Source organism: Heterodontus francisci, chromosome 15, assembly GCF_036365525.1.
Source record: "Heterodontus francisci isolate sHetFra1 chromosome 15, sHetFra1.hap1, whole genome shotgun sequence".
Classification (NCBI taxonomy): Eukaryota; Metazoa; Chordata; class Chondrichthyes; order Heterodontiformes; family Heterodontidae; genus Heterodontus; species Heterodontus francisci.
The window spans coordinates 85,068,179-85,081,225 of record NC_090385.1 but is presented as its reverse complement, the minus strand read 5'-3'; positions in this window follow the sequence as shown (position 1 = coordinate 85,081,225).

The following is a 13,047-nucleotide window of genomic DNA, read 5'->3' as shown; positions in this document are numbered from 1 at the left end:
ACACTGCAGCAATCCCAGTAAATCAAAGCACTTAGGCCAGAATAGACTCTGATGGAAATATTGGTCAATGTGCTGAGGCCACTTTGGAAAAGACAACCAAATAAAATCAATACTAAGTGCAAGTCTCAGTAAGACAGGCTGATCATTATTTGGATGATGGACATGTGCACAAAAAGCATAACATTCCTGCTGACTATTGCAGCATCATCACAGTACAATTTCAGTGACAGAAAATGTGTTTCGGCCACAACATTTGGCCGTTGTGAAGGTTTGCGATGCGACTGTACTATAGATGTATCTGCGGCTCAGTTAGTAGTGCTATAGGGAGGCAGTGACATAGTGGCATTGTCATTGGATAAGCAATCTAGAGGCTCAGGCTAATTCTCTGGAGACAGAGGTTCAAATCCCACCAGGGCAGCTGGTGGAATTTAAATTCAATTAATAAATCTGGAATTAAAAAGCTATCTCAGTAATGACCATGAAAATATTGTCGATTGTTGTAAGAATCCATCTAGTTCGCTAATGTCCTTTAGGAAAGGAAATCTGCCGTCCTTATCTGGTCTGGCCTACATGTAACTCCAGACCCACAGCAATGTGGTTCACTCGGAATTGGCCTTGCGAGCCACTCAGTTGTCAAGGGCAATTAAGGATGGGCAACAAATGCTCACCTTGCCAGTGATGCCCACATCCCATGAAAAAAAAACTCTTCACTCTAAATTAGAAGGTTGTGTGCTCAAGTCCCTCTCCAGGATTTGAGCACAAAATTCAAGCTTGGCACTCCAATGATGGCGTACTACACTGTTGGAGGGGCTGTCTTTTGGATGAGGCCCTGTCTACCCTCCCTGGTAGATGTAAAAGTTCCCATGGCATGATCTTGAAGAAATGCAAATGAGTAATCCCTAGTGTGCTGAAATATATTTATCCCTCAATCAACATCATCAAAACAGATGATCTAGTCAATATCACATTGCTGTGAGCTTGGGAGCTTGCTGTGCACAAATGAGCTGCTGCATTTCCTACATTGCAACAGTGACTACACTTCAAAAGTACTTCATTGGCCATAAAGCACTTTGGAATGTCCAGTGGTCACGAAAGACTATGTAAATTGAGCCTTTCTTTATTTAAAAGAAGAACATGATTATCATTCAGAACTCAGTAGCCATGGAATTGGTCTCCATAGCGCCGCTGGTGCCTGTTATCCAGAAATTCCAGAGAAGAAATAGTGGCTGGAATGCTTCCAGACACCTCCAGTATGGCCTATGCAGCACCCCCTGACTGACAGGATGCTAGCATGGCTGTGCTCTGCAAGCACTGGGAGCGTGCAGACTGGGCACATTGTGACATCAATCAGCCTCTTTTGCTGATTAGATACATGGTCTGCCAATTTGGTCCACACAGGTCCAGCTGATGCCCTCTCCTATTTACTCACAGCTGCAGCCAGAGAGGATCGGAAAATGTTGGTCAGAGCTTCTTTTGGCATTGCTGTCAGGTACTCAGGACCAAGTTCCACTAATTGACCTCCCTGACCATCTGCTCCCATTCCCTTCTCAGGATTTGCCTTGAGGGTCTCCTGCGGAAACATTACTTCTTTGCACCTTCTGTACGAGTGCCTCCAGCACTGCATCGGAAAATCTGACAGCCCTCTTTCTGCTCTGCTGCTCCATTTGTTGTCCTTCTCCCTGTAACCACTTCCTCCACAGTCAGCAGTAGCTTCTGTTTAATGAGTGCAGCACTCCTTTAAAGGGCGTCTGGCTACCTTTAAGATATACAGATGAGTCACACATGCTGTTGGGCCCCCTTTTCAGTGTGCAGCCAGTCAGCAGCGTGGATGGTGCTGGGCTGCACATTGAAATCATTCAAATGAGGAGGCAGCATGAAGTTTGCACGCTGCCTACCTCAACGGGACCAAGCACAGGGTAATTGCGATTCATGATTCATAGTGCCGGAAGACTGGAGGATAGCAAATGTTGTCCCCTTGTTCAAGAAGGGGAGTAGAGACAGCCCTGGTAATTATAGACCTGTGAGCCTTACTTCGGTTGTGGGTAAAATGTTGGAAAAGGTTATACGAGATAGGATTTATAATCATCTTGAAAAGAATAAGTTCATTAGCGATAGTCAGCACGGTTTTGTGAAGGGTAGGTCATGCCTCACAAACCTTATTGAGTTTTTCGAGAAGGTGACCAAACAGGTGGATGAGGGTAAAGCCGTGGATGTGGTGTATATGGATTTCAGTAAGGCGTTTGATAAGGTTCCCCACGGTAGGCTATTGCAGAAAATACGGAAGTATGGGGTTGAAGGTGATTTAGAGCTTTGGATCAGAAATTGGCTAGCTGAAAGAAGACAGAGGGTGGTGGTTGATGGCAAATGTTCATCCTGGAGTTTAGTTACTAGTGGTGTACCGCAAGGATCTGTTTTGGGGCCACTGCTGTTTGTCATTTGTATAAATGACCTGGAAGAGGGTGTAGAAGGGTGGGTTAGTAAATTTGCGGATGACACGAAGGTCGGTGGAGTTGTGGATAGTGCCGAAGGAAGTTGTAGGGTACAGAGGGACATAGATAGGCTGCAGAGCTGGGCTGAGAGATGGCAAATGGAGTTTAATGCGGAAAAGTGTGAGGTGATTCACTTTGGAAGGAGTAACAGGAATGCAGAGTACTGGGCTAATGGGAAGATTCTTGGTAGTGTAGATGAGCAGAGAGATCTTGGTGTCCAGGTACATAAATCCCTGAAAGTTGCCACCCAGGTTAATAGGGCTGTTAAGAAGGCATATGGTGTGTTAGCTTTTATTAGTAGGGGGATCGAGTTTCGGAGCCACGAAGTCATGCTGCAGCTGTACAAAACTCTGGTGCGGCCGCACCTGGAGTATTGCGTGCAGTTCTGGTCACCGCATTATAGGAAGGATGTGGAAGCTTTGGAAAGGGTGCGGAGGAGATTTACTAGGATGTTGCCTGGTATGGAGGGAAGGTCTTACGAGGAAAGGCTGAGGGACTTAAGGTTTTTTCGTTAGAGAGAAGGAGGAGGAGAGGTGACTTAATAGAGACATACAAGATAATCAGGGGGTTAGATAGGGTGGATAGTGAGAGTCTTTTTCCCCGGATGGTGATGACAAACACGAGGGGACATAGCTTTAAGTTGAGGGGTGATAGATATAGGACAGATGTTAGAGGTAGTTTCTTTACTCAGAGAGTAGTAGGGGCGTGGAACGCCCTGCCTGCAACAGTAGTGGACTCGCCAACTTTAAGGGCATTTAAGTGGTCATTGGATAGACATATGGATGAAAATGGAATAGTGTAGGTCAGATGGTTTCACAGGTCGGCGCAACATCGAGGGCTGAAGGGCCTGTACTGCGCTGTAATGTTCTATGTTCTATGTTCTATGATGCCCTGCGTCCATAAAGGGGAGTGCTCAAATTTTTTTCCCATTGGCTCTGTGAAGCATGTATGAATGCAAACCTCACAGTATTGGAAGAAGATACAACACTATCAAAATAACTTACCAATAAATTTTAGAATAATATGAAAGTGAGTGATTTGATGCGAACATAATTGTAATCCCCTCTGAGTCATAAAATATGTATAAATACCCTAAATACTCATTTGAGTACAGCGACAATATAATATTTATCACTTTTCTTTATTATTAAGCAGCCAGTGTCAAATTACATCATGAGGCTGAAAGTAGCAAATGACAAGGTAGGATTAATCACTGGCAAGGAGATGCCAACCTTGAATTTTATAAGCTTAAAAATTACAGAAGAAAATCTGAAAGAAGTAAGGAATGCCAACAGCTCTGAGATGCTGAGTCAGAATGAATATGTATTATGCAACACATTCCTACAAGTTTGCATCTCCAATCTTCTGAAAGGCAGACTGATTAGCATTTTATTGAGATGTGAAAGGCCAGATATGAAGTGTCATACTGGTATTTTTACAGTCAGTAAGTGAATGTACACAGTGTCAAGTACTGCATAGAAAACCTTAATTCAGTCCCTCCTGCTAAGTGAAGTAGCTTTTTACTTTTCTCTGAACTGGAAACTTAAACATGAGAGAACTTTCTCTGACGAGATTGGGCATTCCTTCCAGACATTACTTTGTTTCTCTCTGTTTCTACCTGGTGAGACAGTTGGCAGTTTACCCTCTGACTCCCTACCTGTCCAGGGTTTGGCTAGGAAGTAAGCAAATTAAGCTATTTACTGCTCCTGCAGGTAAAGGTTTCCAAGAGGAAATGATAATACAAAACATGTTGATAGATGAGAAAGGACTAAGAGTGGAAGCAGCAAAGGTAAGAGGCAGGAGATGTTCATTAAACTGGCTGGGAACATAAAGAAATTGAGACCGGAATTTTGCCTCTGTCGGCAGCTCTGGGGCGGATGAGGCAGAAGTGGATGAGCACTCCAATGCCGCTCCGTGCCTCCCGCCCAGAGGCATCATGTGCGGGGCAGCCAATTAGCAGCCCCGCGGCGTATTTGGGACTGGAAAGGGCGCGCATGGGCGGGATGCTGAGCAGCATTGGGGGCGGAGCCAAACCCGGAAAAGGCTGCTGTAAGCCCTTTAAAGAAGCTTACAGCAATGAAATGGACCAATTGAAGACCTTTGCTTGTTACTGTGGGAAGTTTAGAGGAGGATACAAGGCTCTGTGTATGCAAGGATTGAAAGAGGACTGGCAGTGCCCAGGAGCAGGACAAGGACAGAAAGATATAAAAAGCTGCAGAACCAATCAAGAGTGATGGAGGGGAGATGTTTCTGCATGGCGCCCAGATTCTCGGAGGAATCACTGCGGGTCTTCCTCCAGGCAGTAGAGGCAAGGCGGGAGATCCTCTTCAATGCAGATGGCAGAAGAAGGCCCTCACAAGTGACCAAGAGGGCCTGGCTGGAGGTCGCAGAGGTGGTCAGCAGCTGCGGCATTGTAAGAAGGACATGGCTCCAGTGCCGCACATGGGTCAATGACCTGCTTCGCTCTGCCCGGGTAAGGAGCATTCTTCATTCATCTCATCGTTATTGTGTCAGAGGGGGGTCTATGTGTCCTCACGCTGCAAGATGGAAGCCATCAATGATCAGTCTTTGGTTGCTGCCTTGCACTGGGACACAAGATGGGAAAGTCTGAGATGCACGGTGATCCATTGGTGTTCAAATTAGGCACTGCATCGGCATAGCAGTGAAATGCAACAACAAATCCTATGGGTGAGAGCGTGAGAGACAAAACCAAGTGTTTTTGTTTAAATAGGTAAAGAGGGCACATTGTATAACGCCCGAGAGAGGTCCTGGACCACTGGTGGTGTAGCCAATCAGACATACCTTACCAGAATGGAGGAGGATGCCTTGATACTAGCGAGGGAGGATGGAGGACGTGCCGTAGCAGATGGCGAGGCTGGTGGACCTGGCTATGAGAGTGAGTGACCCAGTATGTGGTGTAAGGGTTTATGTGGGCTGGGTGGGGGGGGGCAGGGAGAGTGGTGGTGTGGTGATTGTCTCATGCACTGAAGTGTGCTCTTAAAAGTCGAATCACACAAATGTGACCAAAATGCAGTAAAGAACATGTCCTTAAGTCTGGAGTGCTGATCAAACTGATCAATATGATTTTGCCTGCAGGTGAAACACAGCAGTGACCCGGAAGCGTCTCAGTGGGTCAACCATCCACCTCTGAGGATGAGTAGGGCACACTGTCACATCCGTGCACCTCACCAAGTGCCTGCACGGAAACTTCCACCAAGGTTTATTTATTTTGTTTTGAGATACGGCACAGTGGTGCAGTGGTTAGCACCACAGCCTCACAGCTCCAGGGACCCAGGTTCAATTCTGGGTACTGCCTGTGTGGAATTTGCAAGTTCTCCCTGTGTCTGTGTGGGTTTTCTCCGGGTGCTCCGGTCTCCTCCCACAGCCAAAGACTTGCAGGTTGATAGGTAAATTGGCCATTATAAATTGCCCCTAGTATAGGTAGGTGGTAGGGGAATATAGGGACAGGTGGGGATGTGGTAGGAACATGGGATTAGTGTAGGATTAGTATAAATGGGTGGTTGATGGTCGGCACAGACTCTGTGGGCCGAAGGGCCTGTTTCAGTGCTGTATCGCTAAATAAAATAAATTTTAACAAAAGTGCTGAAACAGTCCCTTCGGCCCACCAAGTCTGTGCTGACCAACAGCCCCCCATTTATACTAATCCTACATTAATCCCATATTCCCTATCATTCGCCTACCTCGACTAGGGGCAATTTACAATGGCCAATTTACCTATCAACCTGCAAGTCTTTGGCTGTGGGAGGAAACCAGAGCACCCAGCAGAAACCCACATGGTCACAGGGAGAACTTACAAACTCCACACAGGCAGTACCCAGAACTGAACCTAAGTCACTGGAGCTGTAAGACTGCGGTGCTAACCATTGCGCCACTGGTTGCAATTAGTGTAGCCGCGGTGATGTGTTCACATACAGGTGTAAGCACAACACAGTGGCTAGGCCAGCCACCAGAGGCAGAACCGGCTGATGCCTCCAACAATCAGAGGATTGTGGGAGGCCAGGCCAGTGCAGAGCCGCAAGCTGATGACGAGCCTCTGAGAACATCCATTCAGCGGGAGATGTTGCAGGTGCAGCATGTGGTGGGTGGAGATCTGGCGGAGTTGCCAGAGACGCTGCGAGCTATGACTCATACTCTGGAAACGTCCATCCAGGGCGTGAGTGCTGCAAACTCTCAGGCATTTGTACATCTGGCATCCTCCATTGAAAGATTGGCGGTTGCAGTGGAGGGGCCAGTACTGGATGCTATTCATGACCTCAGAGCGAGTGTGGCCTCCCTGGACCAGAGCATCAGAGAGCAGACTCAGAGGCGCTGGCACCAGGTCGAGGCTGCTCATTCCTCTGAGGTCACCATTGAGGACCAGCCGAGCCTCAGGAGGGCACAGGGGCAGCAGCAGATCGCACATGGGAGCTCCTCTCAGGGTGCCCCTGATGCATCCTGCAGCTCCTTGCTCCCTCTGCCAGTGACATGTGAACCGCAAACTCCCAGGGTGTTAGAGGGTGCTCCTGATATTTCTCATGAGCACCCTGATATGCCGCGGCCTACACAGCCATGAGCAGGCAGAGGATGACCACCAAAGTCATCAAGAGCAGGGCGGCAGCCCGATCAGCCACCTGTCTCTGGTGAGTCTGGTGGCAAGGGATCATCCACATGCAGGAGCACCCGCAAACGTATAAAGAAATCACTGTAACAGCACATCTGCTTCACTGGGTTACTTTCCAATTATTTATTTGATTTGTTAATGAGAAAGTTGGAATAAAATTTGTGACATGAAAATTTAACATTTTGTTTGTCATCCATGAAGCTGCATCAGGCATCGTGATGCGACACAAGAGGTTTTATATGTGAGGTCACACACTTGGGTTTATCGTGATGTGAAGGTGTGCATTGTCAGATCATGACTCCCCTTTAATGGGACAGTTTTTGCCCTCTCAGAACCTCACAATGACTCCTCTCAAACCGCCATGTCAATTATTTATATATTAAGATCCTCTCAAGAGAAACACCTGCCTATTAGATCCTCCCGGGTCTCGCTTGCACTTAACTCCAGATGACATTCAGCTTCCTCTGTCCGACCATCATGTGACTGCTGCCCATCTTCCTCATCTGAAACTCCATCATTGTCTGATGACACCTTGCAATGACCTTGATCATCTTCCATGGCATCTCCCCTTTCCATCGCCAGATTATGCAAGGCACAGCACATGGCAATAATCCTGGAAACCCTCGATGGTGTGTACTGCAGGGATCCACCTGAGCAGTCGAGACACCTAAATCTCATCTTTAGTAGGCCAATTGTTTGCTCCATTGTCACTCTGGTGGCCGCATGGCTCTCATTGAAGCGTTCTTCACCATCACCCTTTGGGATTCTCAGAGGATAACCCCTGTCACCAAGTATCCAACCCTCCAGGCTGTCCGGAGGACTGAAAAGTGCAGTCACCTGGGAGTTTCGGAGAATGACTGCATCATGGCAACTTCCAGGGTAACATGCACACACCTGCATGATTCTCTTACGATGATTGCAGACAAACTGAACATTCAGTGAATGAAATAAAAACAAGAAATGCTGGAAATACTCAGCAGGTCTGGCAGCATCTGTGGAAAGGGAAGCAGAGTTAACGTTTCGGGTCAGTGACCCTTCTTCGGAACTCAAGAACTGTGTGTCTGTGCGTCATGACGCCGCGGACCTGACCCGACGTCATCGCATGCCATTTCACCTCCCAGACACCTCCGATGGGACCCGATTCCCGAAGGTAAAATTCTGGCCTGAGTCTTTGAAGAAGTGAAAGGAACAACTTTTCATGACCCCATGGAATCCAGGGAGGAAAACAATGTGCACTGGTTCAGCCATTTCATCTCAAGAGGTAGTGGGAACTAATGTTGTTGGATCTGAAGGAAATTGATGAGTGCAACATGGAATTGTCAGTAAAAGAACAAATAAATTTTGCTGATGAGCGGAAGAAGTTATTTTAATGAAGAAGGAACAGAATGCGAGACAAGACCTGCGAAACTTCTGAATTAATAGGAATCAGAGCATGAGCCATCAAACACAATAAAAATAGAGCAATTGAGAAAAGACCAGATAGCCATGAACATTGCTTTGCTATGTGATGGTTTATGAACCCTAAGATGGAAGTGGATAATTGCTGTTCATTTAGCTGATTTTAAAGTTCAAATAAATTGCTATATTCCCATCAATCAAATTTGGCAATCAATTTCATTGATAAAAAAATGCAATCCATTCTTCGTTGAGTTTTCTGATACCATCTGCTTCAACAGTCTCCCTATGCAATTTGTTCTATGTATTCATCACACTGTGTGAAGTAATTCACTCTGAACTGTCTGTTTAGATTTTTTTTTTCTTTTCTGCTGCTGCACATTTCATTCACTGATGGTTACAATGAGTTCTTCACCATTCGCCCCAGAGTCCTTTCCTGTGATCCAGCTTGTAGTTTTCTACCGCTTATCTTATATTCTCTTGTTTAGAGGTGCTAATACTAGATCCCGTTAAAAGCTTTCTGTATGTCCAAAGCCAATAACATTTGATTCACTGAAGTGTTAGGAATTCAAGAGATGCCACTTGAGGTAACAAGATCATCAGTGGAATATTCAAGCTGGAAACCTTAATGGTGAGCATAGATCAGGCCAGTATTTCAAGGAGATGGCTAATTTAATGGCTAATGGCAGCTACCATAACTTCAGAAAGTGCAAGTAGAGACACTATATGCTTAATTGCACAGTTCTAAAGACTGTGCTGGGACAGAAGGACGGGGGTGGAGGGTGTGGGGGGAGGGGGGGGTGGGCGGTGGTGTTGGGGGGTGGGTTATGTGCATAGATCTTTGAAGGTGAGAGACTGATGAGCCAAGCATATGGGATCTTGGACTTCATAAGTAGAGGTACTGAGTACAAAAGCAGGGAAGTTATGCTGGACATTTATAAAGCTCTGGTCAGGCCACAACTAGAGTATTGCGTCTAGTTCTGGTCACCAGACTTAAGACAAGATGTGAAGGGCTTTGAGAGGGTGCAGAGGAGATTTACCAGAATGGTTCCAGGGATGAGGAATTTAGCTACAAGATTTGGTTGGAGAAACCAGGATTGTCCTCCTTGGAGGAAAGAAGACTGAGGATAGATCTGATAGAGGTGTGCAAGATTCTGACAGTTTTAGATAAGAAAAGTTGTTCCCATTAGCTGATGGCACAAGGACTAACAGACAAAGATTTAAGGTTTTGGGCAAGAGATGCAGAGGGGATGTGAGGAAGAACCTTTCTCCTCAGTGAGTGGTAATGACCTGGAATTCGCTGCTTACGAGGTTGGTGGAAGTGGAGACGATCAATGATTTTAAAAGGAAATTGGATGGGCACTTGAGGGAAATAAACTTTCAGGGCATAGAGCAGGGGAATGGGACTGACTGGATTGCTCTACAGAGAGCCGACATCGATGGGCCAAATGGCCTCCTTTGTGTGCCACAATGACTGTATGACTCTATGATAAGTATGAAGAAAATAGACCAGCAATTTGGAGGGCAGAGTAAGCATGGGCAATTTTGTAAGGAGAAGGAAAGGTGAACTGGGAGTTTGAAAGGACAACATAAAATAAGGGTAAGTTTGGAGTTACAGTGTGAAATTATAGAAGGCTCATTTTATATTGGATTCCAGAGAGTTTGACAGAGCTGGCAGAGATAAATTGTCATGTTGGTCATGATGGTAGAATAGAAGGATCAATGGAGGGAGTATCTTTACTAAAATCATGAAAATTGGCATGGGAGGATAAAAATAAGCTCGGAAAGGGCAATGTTTTTCTTTGCTAGTGATAGCAACTGTGCCATTAGGATGGAAGAGGTGTGGAATATTAGGCCAATCAGGATACTGGTGAACTGATGTTTTTCAACATCATTCAGCACTGAAAACAACTTGGTATTTGTGCTTGTCTGATCAGTGAACAAAAAGATGCCAGGGTGAGGAACATCTCATACCCACTTAAAAGGATATTGGAGAGGGAAAGGGAAGCTCCAGTCATCGTGATCCATGTTGGAAGCAACAACATAGCAAATAACAGGCAAGGGGTAATGTGTGGAGACTACCAGGAGATAGGAGCTAAATAAAATAACTGGCCCTCAAGAGCTATAATCTCTGGATTATTACCTAAAACATGTGCAAATTGACATAAAGTGAGCAGATTATTGGGTTGAACATGTGGCTGAAGGAGTGATGAGGGAAATGATTCAATTTCAAGGGACACTGGCATCAGTACCGTGACAGGAAGGAACTGTACCTCTGTACAGCCTGAACAAGGCTGGGAAAATAGCCCTAGCAGGAATGATAAATAGGACTGTCACAAGGACCTTAAATCAGTAAATAGAGGGAATGAGAAGTGCTCAGGTGCAAAAGGCAGAAGAGTTAATAGTTTGAAAACAAACGAAACTCAGAAATTGTGTTTTGGGCACTACTAAGATGTAACAAAGAAGATAGATGAGGGTAATGCAGTTGATGTGGTCTACACGGATTTTAGCAAGGCTTTTGACAAGGTCCCACATGGCAGACTGGTTAAAAAATAAAATCCCATGGGATCCAGGGAAATGCAGCAAGATGGATGCAAAATTGGCTCAGTGTCAGGAAACAAAGGGCAATTGTTGACGACTGTTGTAGCGACTGGAGGGCTATTTCCAGTGGCGTTCCACAGGGCTCAGTACTGGGTCCCCTGCTTTTTGTGGTATATATTAACGATTTGGATGTAAATGTAGAGTGCATGATCAAGAAGTTTGCAGATGACACAAAGATTGGCCATGTGGTACATAGTGAGGAGGATATTGATGGTCTGGTCAGATCGGCAGAAAAGTGGCAAATGGAATTCAACTTTGAGAAGTGTGAGGTGATGCATTTGGGGAGGTCAAACAAGGCAAAGGAATACATGATTAATGGGAAAATACTGAGAAGTGTAGAGGAAGTAAGGGACCTTGAAGTGAATGTCCACAGATCCCTGAATGTAGCAGGACAGGTTGATAAGGTGGTTAAGAAGGCATATGGAATCCTTTCCTTTATTAGCCGAGGTATAGAATACAAGAGCAGGGAGGTTATGCTCGAACCGTATAACTCATTGGTTAGACCACAACTTGAGTACTGTGTGCAGTTCTGGTCACCTCATTACAGAAAGGATGTAATTGCACTCGAGAGGGTACAGAGGAGATTTACGAGGATGTTGCCAGGACTGGAAAAATGCAGCTATGAGGAAAGATTGGATAGGCTGGGATTGTTCTCCTTGGAACAGAGAAGGCTGAGGGGAGATCTGATTGAAATGTACAAAATTGTGAGGGGCCTGGATAGATTGGAGGTGAAGGGTCTATACACCTTAGGAGAGGTCAGTGACAAGGGGGCATAGATTTAAAGTGATTGATAGAAAAATTAGAGGGGAGATGAGGAAAAACTTTTTCACACAGAGGGTGGCGATGGTCTGGAACTCACTGTCTGAAAGGGTAGTTGAGGCAGAGACCTTCAACTCATTCAAAAGGAGTCTGGATATGCATCTCAAGTGCCGTAAGCTGCAGGGCTACGGACCAAATGCTGGAAGGTGGGATTAGAAAAGGTGGATCATTTTTCAGCTGGCACAGACATGATGGCCGAGTGGCCTCTTTCAGTGCCTTAAACTTTCTATGAGTCAATGATTCTACAGGTAAAGGGAAAACTGAAAGATGTAAAGTTACTTAAACCAGGAGAGAGAAATATGAAACATAAGAGCTGAAGGACAAGGTATGACAGGTATCACATTTTGTTTCATAATACTCCTGTGAAACACCTTTGGATGTTTCATTATGTTAAAGGTGCTATACAATAATAAGTGCATGAATATTTGTCAAATAGCAAACATCAAATGCTTGAGTTCAATGTAATATTTGAAAGGGAGCAACATAAAATAGCTACTAATATTCTAGATTTAAGTAAGGCTGACTTCATAAGAAGAACATAAGAAGTAAGCTCAGGAATTGACCATTCGGCCCCTCGAGCCTGCTCCGTCTTTCAATACGATCAGGGCTGAACTTCTGCCTCAACTCCACTTTCCTGCCTGCTCCCCATATCCCTTGATTCCCTGAGAGACCAAAAATCTGTCTGTTTCAGTCTTAAATATACTCAATGATGGAGCATTCACAACCCTCTGGGATAGTGAGTTCCAATGATTCACAATCCTTTGAGTGAAGTTTCTCCTCATCTCAGTCCTAGATTGACCCCTTATCCTGGGACTGTGCTCGCTTGTTCTAGATTCCCCAGCCAGAGGAAACAACCTCTCAGTGTCTACCCTGCCAAGCCCTTCAGAATCGTATATATTTCAATGAGATCACCTCTCATTCTTGTAAATGCCAGAGTTTATAGGCCCAATTTATTCAGCAACTCATCACAGGATAACCTTCTCATCCCAGGAACCAATCTAGTGAACCTTTGTTGTACCATCTCCAATGCAAGCATATCTTCCCTTAAATATAGAGATTAAAACTGCACACAATACTTCAGGTGTGGTCCCACCAAAGCCCCATATAATTGTAGCAAGACTT